General features: G+C 33.7%; 1 long non-coding RNA gene and 1 pseudogene across 1 annotated transcript; both read left to right on the top strand.

The window, feature by feature from the left end:
• Nucleotides 1-5,105, top strand: part of LOC127850093 (uncharacterized) — a 61,953-nt pseudogene extending 56,848 nt beyond the window's left edge.
• A 328-nt stretch (nt 5,106-5,433) lies between these two features.
• Nucleotides 5,434-12,114, top strand: LOC127851597 (uncharacterized). Its single transcript, XR_008035837.1, has 3 exons — nt 5,434-5,495; nt 5,671-5,857; nt 11,969-12,114. It is a non-coding gene; the product is annotated as an uncharacterized LOC127851597 (long non-coding RNA).
• The last annotated feature ends 5,972 nt before the right edge of the window (nt 12,115-18,086 follow it).

Below are 18,086 nucleotides of genomic sequence, written 5' to 3'. Positions count from 1 at the left end.
AGAACAAAACAGACAGTTTATGAAGACTAAAACATATGTACATAAAAATGAAGCCAAATGAAAATTTAGCCACAATTTTAATACTGTTGAAGAAATTTGACTTTTAGCATGTGTCCTAAAAAGAAACATTCTTTAGTTTAAATATCAGGCATTTAAAGTAACACTGAATCAATTCATGAATGTTAAAGACAAATAACTGAACAAGCATCATGACATTCAGGTTCAAGTACAGTAACTTAGCATTCCATGCGACACATGTATTGATGTCAATATGTAACCTTATTCATTTGTTCTACAATTCAGTATGCTTCAGTTGCAAAAGCAATACTGAAGGATGGCCCAAACATTTGCACAGCACTTGAGAAACAAGACAATGGATTGGATAAGATCTACATGGATCACTCGGCAAAGCAGGTTTCAACCAATGAAAAGGGTCCTACCAAAGAGGAGCAAGAGCATGAGGTAGTGGCAAATAAAATTGTCCGTAACAGGGCCAAGGTGCAACATGCACGCAGGGAGATGGATGAGGCCTTGAAAATGGTTGAAACTGCCTCTAGAAAGATTGCCAATGTTGACCATTGGTAGAGGATACGTCAAGATCTTTGATTATACAAATTGCTTTTTAAGAAACCTGAAGATATACTTTAATTTGAAAAACAATCTGTACAAAAATTGACCGTTTAAGTGAAATCAATAATGGCAAAAATTATATAAATTTATTCTTTTTTTTTTTTTTTTAGATTTGCATACCAGAACTGCATTTAAGAGCATTTTAAAGCCTTTTGTCAATTAGCAGATGTTATTGACCTTTTGTATACTTTGAAACCATTATTAATCGCATTAATTTTCGAATTTAAGATCCAAACAAACAATCATGTCCCATATTTGAACAAAATTAAGACTGAATTTCTGAAGGCATTAATATCGAAAGTAATTCACGCATGCATACTCCGACTGTTTCGTAATCAAGATAATACGGTTTTGACACAAAGGGGTGTAGATTACACAGTGTACTTAACTGACACGTGACATTGCTGTAAAATGCGAGTGCAGTACAGCTGTATCGACTGTGTTGACTTCGTTTAAGTAGAGTAGTAATGATTAGCGCTAATTGTTTACAACTTTATTACCCATCGTGTGCAGTGTGTTTTCAGTGTTGTTGCAGATTATACAGCCTCCACGCAGCAGATCCGGATCAAATACGATACACGAAATTAAAAGATGATGATGTGTGATCAACACCTGACTGACATACATTCTCCGCATTGTATACAAATTAATACAGAACATATTGATTTGTGTTTTCTTGTAAGCGTTTAACTACAATACATGTGTGAAAAAATAGTGTTTCGTTTATGGGCTATCGATCTTATTAATAATTGACAACTTTGACAAATTTTACGATACATGTTTCAAATCATTGTTATTTGTAGCTATTGAAATGGTAACAGGTAAAGAGAAATTAGCAATTATGACGATTAGTTTTATTCAAATGAGGGTTATTGTTTACAGAAATTCACTTTCATTTTCGCACGATTTTGGAATGACTTGAGTATGACGAAATTAAACAATGCTTTGTATCCTATTGCATTCAATCTTATTTAAACTCACTCGTCCCTTGGGTGCTACAATTAAATCTTAATTTTTTCCCTATGAAACCGCTGTCCCATAATGCAGTGTTTATTTTACACTTCCGAAAAATGGTGTATGTTTGTGTTTATGTAATTTATTTAACACATTTATCGAGACTTAGATCCCGTCATCCGCGTTTTTATTGGAGTTAGTGTATTAATTTGAATTTGCTAAATTCATTGACATTAATAAAAGTGACATGTCAGACAAATTACTGTTCTTAAAGATATCAAATATTTACGATGCAAAATTCTTGATACTGTATTGAAAACTAACCAAATAGTTTGCTAAAGATTATTATAACCAATAATGCTCGCACCTTCTCTAATTTGCGCGGATAAAGGTAAGGTTTTTATCAATTTGGTCATGAAAGTAAATGAAAAGGACTAATTGGCAATTGGCTTCACTGTTTCAAACACTTGTTAATGGTTATTCGGTCCCACTTATCCGCTAATTATAATAATGATACACTAACGGGGGCCCATTACTGCTAAAAAAAGACTAGTATTTTGGCATGTGACAAACCGGCCCCACCTCCTGCAAGTGACTTTCAAGTGTCCTCCCTCTTCCCCCACTACGATTTATCACAACCGCGATATATTTCGGACATTTTTGACAAATAAATCGGATATTAACTTACGCATTTTTTTTTTCAAAGTCAGGAATTGGCGAATTTAAGTACAGACGAAAATGTAATATTTAAAAAAATGACGAAATTTCGTGCTGGCGAAAATAAATGGTTTCACAGTATTTGTGATATGATATTTCTTACATGTCATTAAATGTATTTATTTATAGTGTATTTTATGTGTTTTGCTATTATATTGAATTGCAGAGATTGAGGCTTTTCAAGCAATTAACACTTACACACTCCCTTAATGATCATTGGAAATAGGGAAATACAATCTTAGTTTCATACTACAGGATTATTGTTCAATAAGATAGGACGAATATGTTAGCCTAAAAACTTGTGAAAATAATAATTAGTTGTTACTTTTTTTTCAAATACTAAGTTTATGCAATTACAACATTAATATTGCTAGTAATGCATTTGTATTTGGTATATATGCCAAGACTGATATAGTATTTTATGTAAACTTGATTGCAATAAAACCATATTTCTGTAACAAACAAAGCTCTATTAACAACAATTCAATTCACTCATTTGATTTTTTAAAATAAAAAATAAGCCACAAATATATAATCCTTTTCTCCAGCTCTATATATTATAAAGTTCTCATGATTTGTTTTCTTATATTGATTTTTTTATAACCTGTACTTATAATAATAGTCCTACTTTGTTTTCACTAATATATAATTCTTACTAATTACTTTATATTTTTTATGCAAGTTACACACACTTGTCTATTTTAGTTTCTGTTATTTTATATTATCTGTACAATAATTATCCTGAATGATCATAAAGATTTTGTGGTAATATTGTAACAATTTTTATTAAAAGCATGATTTATATTAATGCAATTATATGTTATACTGTGTTATTTATAGTTTTCTTTTATGGACAATTAACATTTTGTTTTGAATTTTATATATTTGCATCATATTGTTGTATTACTATACATGTAATATCATATATGGGTTTACGCAAATGCAAATTTAAATGGCCCTGTGATGTCAACAGTGTTAATTAAATTTTCAGAACTATTTAATTGACCATTCCACTAATTAGATGATTTGTTGAGGCCCATAATTAACGTTAAATTTTTATAAATCCTCTGGCATAGTTTTCTTTGATAGTAGGACTTTGTCTCTTGCAATATTTTTGCAACATATGTTATGTGTATTTTTTCACCTTCTGTTATATAGCTTGCGAGATGGCAAGTTAAAATAAGTGGAGTATTTGATGTAATTTTTCAAACCTTTAAGTTTAAAACTTGTAATAAAAAAACTTGTATGCAAGTATTCTTAATCAAACCAAAAGAGTGCCTTAGTTTTTGTATAGTGTTATATGGCATTAGGTATTTTGACATTATACAAATGCACTATTAGTTAAATAAAAGTATGTGTCTTTAACACTATAGTGAGGGACATTTTGTCTTTGCCCTGGCTGTTGGTTGGTTGGTTTGTTTGTTTGTTTGTTTGTTTGTTTGTTTGCTCCAACTTGAACATTTTGCCATAACTTTTGCAATATTGAAGATAGCAACTTGATATTTGGCATGCATGTGTATCTCATGGAGCTGCACATTTGGGGTAGTGAAAGGTCAAGGTCATCCTTTAAGGTCAAAGGTCAAATATATAGCTTCAAAGCGGCGCAGTAGGGGACATAGTGTTTCTGACAATAGCTTCAAAGCGGCGCAGTAGGGGACATAGTGTTTCTGACAATCACATATCTGGTTTATGTTGTATTTATAAATTAGTTAATTTTATAGTGTTCTGTTAGTTTGCTATACGTCAAGGGTTTACAGCTATAAAATCATTTTTAGCTTTGCTGTTTTCGGAGAAAACCCGAGGTATTGTCATAGCCAGCTCGTTATCCGGCATCGTTCTAAAACCATTACATTTTGTTAACCTTTTGAACATTGGCTCTAAAATCAAAGTGCTTCCACCTACAACTTTGAAACTTCATATGTAGATGCACCTTGATGAGTTTTACATGCCACACCCATTTTGGGGTCACTAGGTCAAAGGTAAAGGTCACTGTGTCCTAAAAATAAATAAATTCTGACAAGCTTTCATTTATTAAAAACTGCACCCGCAGCCAAGCATTAGCACTCGTTTTGCGGTTCTCTTTTTTGAATATCAGAAATAGATTTTTACATCAGTTTTTATAGGTAACACAAAAAATTGTTATCTTAAAAAACACAACATATAAATTAATTGAATATCGTTGTCTTAAAACATAAATATGTGCACTTACAAGCGGTATATGTGCAAGGTAGGAGTGATCTAGAAATTTAAATCATGACAAAATATGTTTTGAATGCTCTTATTAGATTACAGGATATGCTTTCATACAAATTCATATGCCACATAAAGGTTTAAAAAATATTGTTTTTTGCAACACATATCCGACCAACGCTTAATTTTGTGCCTATCCTAAGCTTGCCATTGTGAATTTTGTATCATGTTTGCTAAATTTTGTTCCATATTGATTTATTTTGCAATAAAGTTAGCTAAATTCCATGATATTATCATAATTAACTTACAATTAAATACTAATTAATTTATGTTTGATATAGATTTGGGAGAGTTTGGATGTCAATGCATATTTTTAATTTGGGAATGGTAAAAATCAGTTAGTTGCTAAAAAGTGTTGATTACCTCCCTTACTTTTGTGCGATGTTTAAGTGGAAACAAGTCACTTTTTGCTTAAGAAGGCAGTAAAGATCTTTCACTTGTGTAAATGTTACTTGCTATTACATTTATATTGTTATATAGATTATCAGGAGCAGGTCTTCTATTGATTCGGTCTTTTATAATTGTAGTTTTATTAATAAACTCTTTGTAGATAAGATATTGCGTTGTTATATCTAGAAAAAAATGATACTTTTTAAATTATTACTGTTAAACATATCAGTGATAAAGTAAGTAAATGATGCATCAAAGACCTATCAAGAAACATCTGTATGTATAGATCTTTGGATACATCTGTTAATGAACCAATATCAAGTTCGTTATAATTTAACCAATCAAGTTATAGAGTTTTTAATGTTGTGGGATCGTTTTCAAATGCAACGTTCTGTCACACACAACAAAACGTATAACACGAGACTATTGCTTAGTGGTATGTAGCCTTACAACTTCTTACCGAGGTTATCTCCCTTAGTCTAAAATTCGACGAAACAAATAAAATAACTGAGTTTAGTTTGTTTGCCAGATATTGGACCTATATGAGTGCAAAGGTAAGGCACATTTTTATAATAATAATTGAATAGTTTAATTAGAATGAGATAACAGAGTGTATGCTAAGTGTACATTTTTTCGGATAAGAGTATAGTACAATAAAACTGTATTTCAATAGTATCCGAAAAAATACTATATTTCGGATACTATTGAAATACAGTTTTATTGTTTCAGGGACCCGTTCATAGAAGTATTTCCGAGATAAACTTAAGATGGTTTGTGCCATAATGCACCTTGCAATTAGAAAGGCCCATCATTCCTAATATGAAGATTTTGGGACACACATCCTCCCAAATGGTGTTCTCCATAAATATTGAGTAGCCAGTTATATTTTCAAAGTAGCCAGCGACTACCTGTACATGTAAGTACTAAAATGGCAGTTTTTTGCAATGTTTGGAATTTATATTTTTGGGAAAAGTAGCCGGCGCCAAGATTTTCAGTTTGTCAACCAGTTCCAGATAATCCGCAATTCCGATTAATTTGTATTTTATTTTCCATAATGCCCCAATAAAAACAAAATGATAAGTGTCTACGGTATACATTAGGTAAAGGAATAAACTAACAAAGTTTAAGCAAAAAAGCCTTTGTATTATGCTTACAGGGGGTATAAATGCAGCAAAAGGTTAACTGGAACTGGTTGAATGAGTTATTTTTTGAAATGTGCATATGGATATAGAAGGCTTTATTATTTTCAAAAAAAAACTTTTTGCTGATTGAAAACAAATGCCATGACAATGTTTTGAAATGCTAATTCTGAAAGTTGAATGATTTTTTATAATTTTCAGAAGGGTGAATTTTAATTGGCTATTTTTGGCAAAAAACTGCATATGCCGTCTGGCCTAACCAGCTGTTATCATACAAAATAAATTTTACCCTTTATTAGCTTGTCTATTATATATGAAATATATATAGTGGAGCTATCCTACTCGCCCCGGCGTCGGCGTTCCAGTGTTCGTGAGTGTTGGAATGTTAAAGTTTGCGTACCACCTCAAATATTTTCTATGTCCATTGACATATTGCTTTCATATTTTGCATACTTCTTTACCAACATGACCCTAATCTATAAACAAGAGCAGACAACTGTAAAAAGCATTTTGTAAAAATTATGGCCCTTTTACCACTTAGAATATGCATATTATTGATAAATCTATGTTAAAGTTTATGTACAACCTCAAATATTTTCTATGTACCTTGTAATATTGCTTTTATATTTTGCATACTTCTTTACCAACATGACCCCAATCTACTAACTAGAAATGGCGCGGCAGAGGCCGACGCGTATCCCCACGCCGCATGTTTGACCCAGGGGCGCCCCAGGGTTGGTAATGGGGCCACGCATAGTTGAGACTGACCGTATTGTCATAAGAGAAGTTCAGTATCAATTAGAAGTGAATCGGTGTAGAAATGAAGAAATTATAGTAAAAGGCAATTTTGGGTGGGCGTGGCCTATGTGGGCGGGTGTCCCAGGGTTGGTTATAGGGCCATACATAGCTGAGATTGACCATATTGTCATAAGAGAGATTCACTATCAATTTGAAGTAAATGGGTGTAGAAATGAAGAAATTATAGTAAAAGACAATTTTGGGTGGGCGTGGCCTATGTGGGCGGGGCGCCCCAGGGTTGGTAATGGGGCCATACATAGTTGAGATTGACCGTATTGTCATAAGAGAGGTTCAGTATCAATTTGAAGTGAATACATGTAGAAATGAAGAAATTATAGTAAAAGGCAATTTTGGGTGGGCATGGCCTATGTGGACGGGGCTCCCCAGGTTTGGTAATGGGGCCATGCATAGTTGAGATTAACCGTATTGTCATAAGAGAGGTTCAGTATCAATTTGAAGTGAATCGGTGTAGAAATGAAGAAATTATAGTAAAAGGCAATTTTAGGTGGGCGTGGCCTATGTGGGTGGGGCGCCCCAGGGTTGGTAATGGCGCCATGCATAGTTTAGATTGACCGTATTGTCATAAGGGAGGTTCAGTATCAATTTGAAGACAATCAATGTAGAAATGAAGAAATTATTGTAAAATAACCCAAAAAAATGAGTAAAACTCTCTGACCCAGCCCCACCCGAACCGCCATAACTTTTGACCCAGGGGTCAGAGCAAATTCCAAATAGTGCAGGGTCGCTCATATGCTCATAGCTACTATGTGTGTAAGTTTCAAGGTTCTAGTGCTAATAGTGTAGGAGGAAATAGTGGCCAGGACGAACGGATGGACAGACAGACAGACGGCGGAGATAACCACAATATCCCCACGCTTTTCAAAAAGCATGGGGATAACAAGAGCAGACAACTGTATCAAGCATTTGTTAAGAATTATGTTCCCTTTTTATACTTAGAAAATTGAACATTTGGTTAAGTTTTGTGTTTTGGTCCATTTGACTCCTAATGTATCATAGCTATTGCTTTCAGACTTGGAAAACTCGCTAACTATCATAAGGGGACTGTACAGGGCAAGTTGCATAACTCTGGGTGGCATTTTAGCGGAATTATGGCCAGTTTTGTCTTAGTAACTTTGAATATTTTGTTACATTTTGTGTTTACATCGACTTAACTTCTAAAGTATCAAGGCTATTGCTTTCAAACTTCAAATACTTTCTTACTATCATGAGAGTACTGTACCTGGCAAGTTGAATTTAACCTTGACCTTTGAATGACCTTGACTCTCGAGGTCAAATAAATAAATTTTGCTTAAATTGCCATAACTTCTGTACTTATGATAGATTTGATTAATACTTTGACAAAACAACACTTACCTGACATACCACAATAGACTCCACCTAAACCATCCCCCAGAACCCCCCCCCCCCGGACCCCGTAATTAAAAAAAAAAAGTTTTATTTTTATTTCTTATTTTTTAAAGATCATCTAATAAATGACCACACCCCCACATTATAATAATACTCCCCTCTCCACCCCTGCCACCAACCAAGAAGACATATATATATTTTTTTAAATATGGTAAAAAAAACAACAACAATTATTTATTTACTTTATTTTTTAAGGACCGTCCAACCATCCAATCCAAGCTATTTCGTTATACTGGCAAGCACTCGAATAGTCAAGCTCGCTGTCTTCTGACAGCTCTTGTTTTTACATCTTCTGACATTGACACTTAATCCCAAAAGAAATTATTGTGGTCAAAAGAATTAACATTTTTAGCCGGGTTATTCTAAACTGGTTGACTGACTGTAATTCTAAGCATTTGTCAAAATTGTAGTTAAACATGCTAACTGAATGATAGGTTTCACAAAGGCCTTTAATGTTTACTACAGAACAATAGTAGAATACCAATATAAATCCAAACACTTTTTTATAAAAGATGTTATATCAAAAAGTTTAAATGGAATCAAACAGTTAATTAATTTTTGTCAGGATGGTCTAAAGCTATGACGTCCATGCCGATGTCTTCCAAATCAATAACATTAAAAATAACATAAAAAATAGACACTTTTTTGTCACATAAATTAAATACACATTTAGGTAATTCAATTCGTACGAGTTATTCACAAGATTGATTTCAGAGAGAGTCCCCAAATTAAAGAGGTTAGTTTGTAATATATTGGAAAGCATGTGGTCGAAATCTGAAATTCAACAAATCTAAAATAGATTCCTTTGGAGATTATTTGTTTAGTTAAGTGAAAAGCAGGTACCACAAACATAAGAACAACAGTAGTTAGCTTAAACCATATCAGTAATAGAAAAAACTGTTGGTCAATATAAAGTCACAGAAAAAGGCCTATTTTTAGCTCGACATTTTCCGAGAAAACCCGAGGTATTGTCATAGCCAGCTCGTCGTGTCGTCCGACGTCAGCATTTGCTAAAACCTCAACATTTTGTTAAGGTTTTGAACATTGGCTCTAAAATCAAATTGCTTCCACCTACAACTTTAAAACTTTATATGTAGTTGCACCTTGATGAGTTCTACACGCCACAACCATTTTTGGGTCACTAGGTCAAAGGTCTAGGTCTCTGTGACCTTACAAAAAATAAAAACAATTCTGACAAGCTTTCATTTATTAAAAACTGCACCCGTAGCCGAGCGTGGCACCCGTTATGCGGTGCTCTTGTTAATAATAAACATAGACAGTGAAAATTGCATAAATATAAAGTAATGAAACCTTTTTTTATTATCCATGCACAAAAAAGTTGTAAGTTTAGTAACGGTCTTAACTTTACTTCAAAAAGCAACAAATAGCAGCTACATTTCTGAATTCTCAATGAAAATATCGATCTTAAAACAGTTGTTCCATTTGTAATGAATACTTCAATTCAGGTCACTATTTAACATTAAAGTATCCTTTTTATGTAACTGAATTAGCCCAAAACAACAAAACTTTGCGACAACTTATAATAATCTTTTATGACAAGCTTTTGCAAAGGGTTTTGGGCCATCTAGGCCTGTTAACTTTATTTTTTGTATGATTTGTTATTTCTTCCTTTATTATTTCCATTTACATATGTTTCTCCATTCAAAGTTTTCTCAGGAATGTTTGATTTATCCAAGATACTGTTTTTTATTTAAACTCCGATATGTTATTTAAAACTTTGCATAGACAATTAAAATATAAGTAAGTACCGTAAACAAAACCCACTTGATTCTGTTGAGTACTTGACATTTGCAAAATTGTTGCCAAGACCGGCATGTGCATCAATCAATACCATTTACTTTTTATGCCCCCGAAGGTGGGCATATAGTTTTTGAACTGCCCGTCAGTCTGTCCGTCCGTCCAAAACTTTTTAATTGGTCAGTCCGTCAGTTTGTCCATCTGTTCAAAAACTTTTTACTTGGTCTTAACTTTTGCAATATTGAAGATAGCAACTTGATATTTGGCATGCATGTGTATCTTATGGAGCTGCACAATTTGAGTAGTGAAAGGTCAAGGTCATCCTTCAAGGTCAAAGGTCAAATATATGGCTTCAAAGCAGCCCAGAAGGGGGCATTGTGTTTCTGACAAATACATCTCTTGTTTTTTTGGTGTTTTTATGCTCCCCTGCCCAAATTTTTTTTGGGGGAGCATATAGTCGCCACTTCGTCTGTCCGTTCGTGTGTCTCTCCATCCGTGCACAATTTTTGTCCAGGCTATTTCTCAGCAATTAATGACCGGAATTCAATTAAACTATATGGGAAGCTTCACTACCAAGAAGAGATGTGCATATTATCAGCCGGTTCTGTTCGGATGATTTTTCACAGAGTTATGGCCCTTTGAATTTTTCCATTAACTGTACATATAGTGCAATTCTTGTCCGGGCTATTTCTCAGCAACTTATGACTGGAATTCAATGAAACTTTATGGGAAGCTTCACTACCTTGAGAAGATGTGCATATTATCAGCCGGTTCTCATCGGATGATTTTTCACAGAGTTATGGCCCTTTGAAATTTTCTATAAACTGTACATATAGTGCAATTCTTGTCCGGGCTATTTCTCCCCAACTACTGACTGAAATTCAATGAAGCTTTATGGGAAGCTTAACTACTTTGAGGAGATGCGCATGTTATTTGTGGGTTCTGGTTAGATAATTTATTTAGAGATTTATGGCCCTTTAAAATGTTTAAGTTGCTAAACCATCCATCGTATTATTTTGTACAAAGTTATGCCCCTCAAGACGTTTCCTTTTATCTGAATATATAGTGCAATATTGTTACAAAAAATCCTTTGGGGAGCATCACCCATCTCTGACGGTTTTTTGTTTTTTCATGTAGTGTTGAGAATTTCATAAACAAAGTATTTCATGTACAGCTACTTGAAGGTTGTATACATTTAATTGTCGTACATTCAACATACATTCATATACAAATCTAATTGTGTTATACTTAAAGTATTCTACAACAAAAACTAACAAAACTTAAGCTTGTACCATACAAACTTAATAGATGTTGAATATAGATACATGTTTAGTGTATGTATATCATTTGTCATAAAAATATTGCAAAGAAGAAAATTTAGTAGTAAGTGCTGAATGCATTTTATAAGGAAAGTGATGAGGCAAAGTTTACACAAAAAACAATGTATGTGATAAACATTATTTATATTATTTATTGTAATAAGTAATGTCGGTATATGAGATGTCAGTAAATATTTCAACAAGGGACCAGATTCTTAATTCTTTATCTGATACAATTGTATTTTTGGTAAATTTTAAAAGCGTGCTTCATTCTGTTTTCAAGTCCATACTTTGAAGGGATTCTGTTTTTTCTCTCAAAATGAAAGTTATATCGTTTATTTTTAAGCTCTATGTTTACCAGTAAATTGTTCATTTTTGGATTACTAATTCCAAGGACTAGATCCTGACATGTAATATGAAATGGTATGCTAGGTCTACTTCTAAAACGAATTTAATGATTTCTTTGTTAAAAGGACAGGACCAGAACACGTCATTTAACTGTGCAAATGTACAGATAACTTATGTGTCATCTTTGTTATGTATTATGTTATTGTGATAATTTAAGTTAGACAAAAATCTTTTCAGGTGTGCTGAACGCACCACAAGAAGTATGTCCTCAACAGATAAACAGAAAAAGGTTGCGGAATACGAGGCGTTTCTCAATGAGAAATTAAGGGATGACTTGAAAAGAATTCTTGAACAAAGAGATGACATTTATGGGCAAATTGCTGAATATTTGCAACTAAAGACAACTATTGAACAGATTAAAGGGGCTGGCATAAAAGAAGACCTAAAGACCAAAGTTGATCTAGGTTGCAATTTTTATGTTCAAGCAAAGGTAGCTGATCCTCAAAAGGTGTTTGTTTTTGTTGGGTTTGGATTTTTTGTAGAGATGACATTAGATGAGGCCTTAAAATTCATTGAGAAAAGGACTAAATTTCTTACAGAACACACTGAGCACCTTACTCAAGATGCAAACAGTGTGAAAGCAAATATTCGTATTGTAATGGAAGGATTACGTGAGTTACAGAACCTTGCATATATGTCAGAGGAACAATGGCCCCAACATGATCTATTCATGTAAATAGATAATGAAATTTTTTTAGAAAAATTGTACAGTATTGGATGTTTTTAATGAAACATGCAACATCTGGTATTGTAACTATAAAGAAATTTTTTTCAATAAAAGGTGACTAGACCAGCAAAAGCCTTACTTCAGTCAAATAAGAATTTTAAGTTTAAGTATTCTTCAAGTAATTTTTACAATGAGCTATTCTTCTTTCCCATTTGTTTGTTTAAGTGTACTCCTTAGGTTCTGGTCTGCGGGCAACAACTCTAGATGTGTGAGGGTTTGCATTGATCATATTAAAAATGTGTATCTTTGTTATGTATAGATTACATAATACTAAATTTGGAATAAATAACTAAAATGATAGTCATCACATAGATGTTTATCTTTATTTTTATATCACTTGAGCGTGGCATGCTCGTAATGACATATTGTGATCACCCTTACTCTGGTATCATGTGTGGTGTACTTTTAAAATGTTCCTTTTTTTAGCTGGTTACCACTCTAGAGGCAATATTTTCCATCCAGTTTTCTTCCAATTTTTATGAAACTTCTCAGGGTGTTTATATTGAAAATATCTTTGCCAAGTTTGAATCTTGGTCACATGCATCCAAACACCAGGTTACCAAGTCAAAGCTTGGGAAAACCTTATGACAACTTGGTCACATGCATCCAAACACCAGGTTACCAAGTCAAAGCTTGGAAAAACCTTATGATAACTTGGTCACATGCATCCAAACACCAGGTTACCAAGTCAAAGCTTGGAAAAACCTTATGACAACTTGGTCACATGCATCCAAACACCAGGTTACCATGTCAAAGCTTGGGAAAACCTTATGACAACTTGGTCACATGCATCCAAACACCAGGTTACCAAGTCAAAGCTTGGAAAAACCTTATGACAACTTGGTCACATGCATCCAAACACCAGGTTACCAAGTCAAAGCTTGGAAAAACCTTATGACAACTTGGTCACATGCATCCAAACACCAGGTTACCAAGTCAAAGCTTGGGAAAACCTTATGACAACTTGGTCACATGCATCCAAACACAAGGTTACCAAGTCAAAGCTTGGAAAAACCTTATGACAACTTGGTCACATGCATCCAAACACCAGGTTACCAAGTCAAAGCTTGGGAAAACCTTATGACAACTTGGTCACATGCATCCAAACACCAGTAGCCAATTGTATAAATATGGATAGCTCTTATCCAGCGGATAACTTTTGGCTATCTTCAATTTTATGATAGGATAACCAAAAGTTATCCGCTGGATAAGAGTTATCCAGATTTATACAATTGGCCACAGGTTACTAAGTCAAAGCTTGGGAAAACCTTATGACAACTCTAGACCACCTTGGTCACATGCATCCAAACACCAGGTTACCAAGTCAAAGCTTGGGAAAACCTTATGACAACTCTAGACCACCTTGGTCACATGCATCCAAACACCAGGTTACCAAGTCAAAGCTTGGGAAAACCTTATGACAACTCTAGACCACGTTTGAATCTACATGTAGGTCATGGAGTCAAGAGTTTGAAAAACCTTATTTACACTCTAGAACCCACTTTAAATGACTCAACCTTGATGAAACAGTGAAATAATGTATATCTTGACAATGTCTATATGTTTGAATCGTGTTTCCAAAAATTTGGTAACCAGATCAAAGCTTAGAAACCATTATTATCACTGTAGACGACATATTTATGTCTCAATCTTGAACAATGTTTGAATGTGGGTCAGGCGAGGTTAAAATCTATAACCTAGGGTGGTGTCTTTGACAACTGGTTAACCTTGAAAGCACTAGGATTTTAGCTCGACTATACACAGAATAGTTTGAGTCATGCTGCTCACCCAAATATCTGTGTCAGAATTGGGGTCGTTAAAATGCTCTAACCTGACAGCAACTGAGCAAACTGGTACCCATTTTGGTACTTTGTACTTGAAAAGTTGGTTACGGTAAATAAGCAAAATCTCAATGTCACTGTTTTCTCTATAGGCATTCAATTGAAACTTTACACATGTATTCGGGGTCATTTTGTGAGGTCACTGACCAAATTCCATAACTCTGACCTGCAATTTAGACGAAGAATACCCCTTCTTGCATGATACTATTCCATAGTTTTATATTGACTACATATATTGAAAGAAAATGTTACATTTGTATTCAGGATCTTTCACTGATTATTCACTGCTCATGACTTACAACTTTGACTAAGATTTAACTCAGCATGATGGTGCTCCCTTATGTATTTTAAGAAAAAATCATGTTTGCATGCATGTTGAGATTAACCTTTCTGAAATTAGTTAAAAAGTTTATGCTCAATAACTGTATTTACAATCAAGATATTTTGCTGAGGTACATTACAGGCTGATTGATCAAGGGATTGTATTTGGGGCCAATTGTGTTTAGGTCACTGTTAGTCTGTTACTAAATATAAAAAAATGCTACCGCACAATAACTTAACTTGGATTGAGATACGCTGCTTTGATTTCTTTTGTAGGTAACTGTCATGCACAGCTTGGGTTGCTTTCAGGGTAAAGTTAATTCAAGGTCATTGTTACTAATAGAAAAAATAGTTTTATTGAATACCTAATATTTGAATGAAGATATTGTGCTGTAAATTGTGTGTATAGTTTTTTCTTTAAAAGTTGATTAAAGTCTTCCATTCATAATTAAAATCTAATTTCTTGGCCTGGCCACATTTCTTGTTTTTCTTTGTAAATGTTCAGCTTTAAGTTTACGAACACATGTAACCACTACAGAAATTCTGCTTCAAACATGACTTTGTGGTCATCATATCAAGTGACTGACCTACAATGTACATTATGCTATAAAAGCGGAATAAAAAGTTGAGCACGCTGTCTTGTGACAGCTCAGGTTAATTTGGATAGAGTAAGAATGTTGTTAATACTTTTCCAGACAAAACAATCACTATATGACAACTCAACATTATGTGACAGCAGCCTATCATCCACATACAAACAGCGTGGATAAAAGAACTATTAAAACAGTTATAAGGTTAACTTTAGTTTGTGTAGACAGTAGAGGTCACAGTTTTCATCCAATCTTTATGAAATTTGGTCAGAATCTTTATCTTGATGAAATCTGGGTTGGGATTGTATTTGGGTCATCTAGGGTCAAAAACTAGGTCACTAGGTAAAATAATAGAAAAACCTTGTGTAGACAATAGAGGTCACAGTTTTCATCCAATCTTTATGAAATTTGGTCAGAATGTTTATCTTGATGAAATCTGGGTTGGACTTGTATTTGGGTCATCTGGGATAAAAAAACTAGGTCACTAGGTCAAATAATAGAAAAACCTTGTGTAGACAATATAGGTCACAGTTTTCATCCAATCTTTATAAAATTTAATCAGAATGTTTATCTTGATAAAATCTGGGTTGGGATTGTATTTGGGTCACCTGGGGTCAAAAACTAGGTCAATAGGTCAAATTTTAGAAAAAACCTTGTGTAGACAATAGAGGTCACAGTTTTCATCCAATCTTTATGAAATTTGGTCAGAATGTTTATCTTGATGAAAAATGGGTTGGGATTGTATTTGGGTCATCTGGGGTTAAAAACTACATGTAGGTGACTAGGTCAAATAAAAGAACAACCTTGTGTAGACAATAGAGGTCACAGTTTTCATACAATCTTTATGAAATTTGGTCAGAATGTTTATCTTGATAAAATCTGGATTGGGGTTGTATTTGGGTCATATGGGGTCAGAAACTATGTAACTAGGTCAAATCATAGAAAACCCTTATGTAGACAATAGAGGTCACAGTTTTCATCAGATCTTAATGAAATATTGCCAGAATGTTTGTCTTGTTAAAATCTGTGTTGGGATTGAATTTGGGTCATCTTGGGTCAAAAACTAGGTCACTGTCAAATTAAAAAACAACTTTTGTAGACAGTAGAGGTCACAGTTTTCATCCAAACTTAATTTAATTTGGCCAGAATGTTAATCTTGATGAAATCTGGGTTGGGATTGTATTTGGGTTATCCGGGGTCAAAAACTAGGTCACTAGGTAATATCATAGAAAAAACTTGTGTAGACAATAGAGGGCATAGTTTTCATCTGATCTTAATGAAGTATGGTCAGAATGTTTATCTTGATAATATCTGATTTTGGATGATAATATCTGATTTTGGATCGTATATGGGTTATCTGGGGTCAAAAATTAGGTCACCGGACCAATTCTAGTAAAATCTTGTGTAGATGAAAGAGGTCATAGTTTTCATCACGTCTTAATGACATTTTGTCGGAATGTATTAATTAATGAAATCTTTGTTGGGATTGTATATGGGTCTGATAGAATTTAAGTTGATGTGGCAAGGTTAGTCAGGTGAGCGATTCAGGGCCTTCATGGTCCTCTTGTTTAAACACATTTTTTAGATATTGGCCGGATATTTGGTGTGTGAGTCTACCTACATGACAAATAGATGAAGTGTGAGTTTCGTTTCAGTCCATTGATTTTTGGCGAAGTTATGGCCATGGACTCTGAAGTTTCATTTTCCGGAGGTTTTGTAACGCAACGCTTTGAGATATTGAGCAATTTATTTTATATGTGAGTCTACATACATAACATACCGTCAGGGCTGTAGACAGTAATTTATTCTAGGGAGCCCAGCTGGGAATGGTGTGTGAAGGGTGTACCCTCCCTGATTTTTGTGTGTGAAATTTTGGTACTTTTCAAAGTGATTTTTAATGCTTAAAAACTTATTTTGTGATATAAATTGATGAAATAAAACAAGTAAATCAGCACCTTTCTGAAGTCTAAAGCTTTAAACATTTGTATGAAGTTCACACCAACGTTTAAAGCTTTAAATTTAAAAAATGTATGAAGTTTGATGAGAAAGAATGCAAACATTGAAAATCAAAAACCTTTATTTAGAAATGTTTAATTAAGTATGACTGACATATAAGTTTGATATAACCATAATAGTATATTCTTTTTATGCCCCCCTTCGAAGAAGAGGGGGTATATTGCTTTGCACATGTCGGTCTGTCGGTCGGTCTGTCGGTCGGTCTTTAACTTTATGTAAAAAACGTTAAACATATGGACAATAGAGAATGCTGTAAGTTTAATGAATGTATATGTACATGTATATCGATATTAAAACAATCAAGAACAGATGATCTCGGTTCGACACCTTAATACCACTTAATACGTGAGACGAAAATCGTATTGACAAAAGCAAACCACACTGGACTCCTAACAAATAAACAATTAAATAAGTCCTATAAGTATGGAAAATTTAATCAGATATATTTTTTTAATCAATTACCTGGAAAACGTATGTCTTTGTATATATTTAGGCAACTAATATATCAACGTAAAAATGCATAAACCCTTGTGTTTTGTTTTAAAGTCAAATATATTTATAAGTTTTCTAACAGATGTGTAAAAATGTGCAATTGCTTTACCTTTGCATTTGTATTTAATCTTATAGGGTTGTTATGCAATCTTGTACTTTATAAACGTGAGTTCAGCATTGCCGCAGTGTGTTAATTAAGCAGTTGCATTTATTGTCAAAGAATAAAACCCACTTAATTAATAATATGTCTTAAAGTGCAACGACGTGTTTGAAAGTATAAATGCTATAATTATCTGTTAATGCATCAT

The sequence above is a fragment of the Dreissena polymorpha genome, chromosome 11 (assembly GCF_020536995.1).
Source record: "Dreissena polymorpha isolate Duluth1 chromosome 11, UMN_Dpol_1.0, whole genome shotgun sequence".
Classification (NCBI taxonomy): domain Eukaryota; kingdom Metazoa; phylum Mollusca; class Bivalvia; order Myida; family Dreissenidae; genus Dreissena; species Dreissena polymorpha.
The sequence above is the reverse complement of the archived record's forward strand: the minus strand, read 5'-3'. Positions and strand labels throughout refer to the sequence as shown.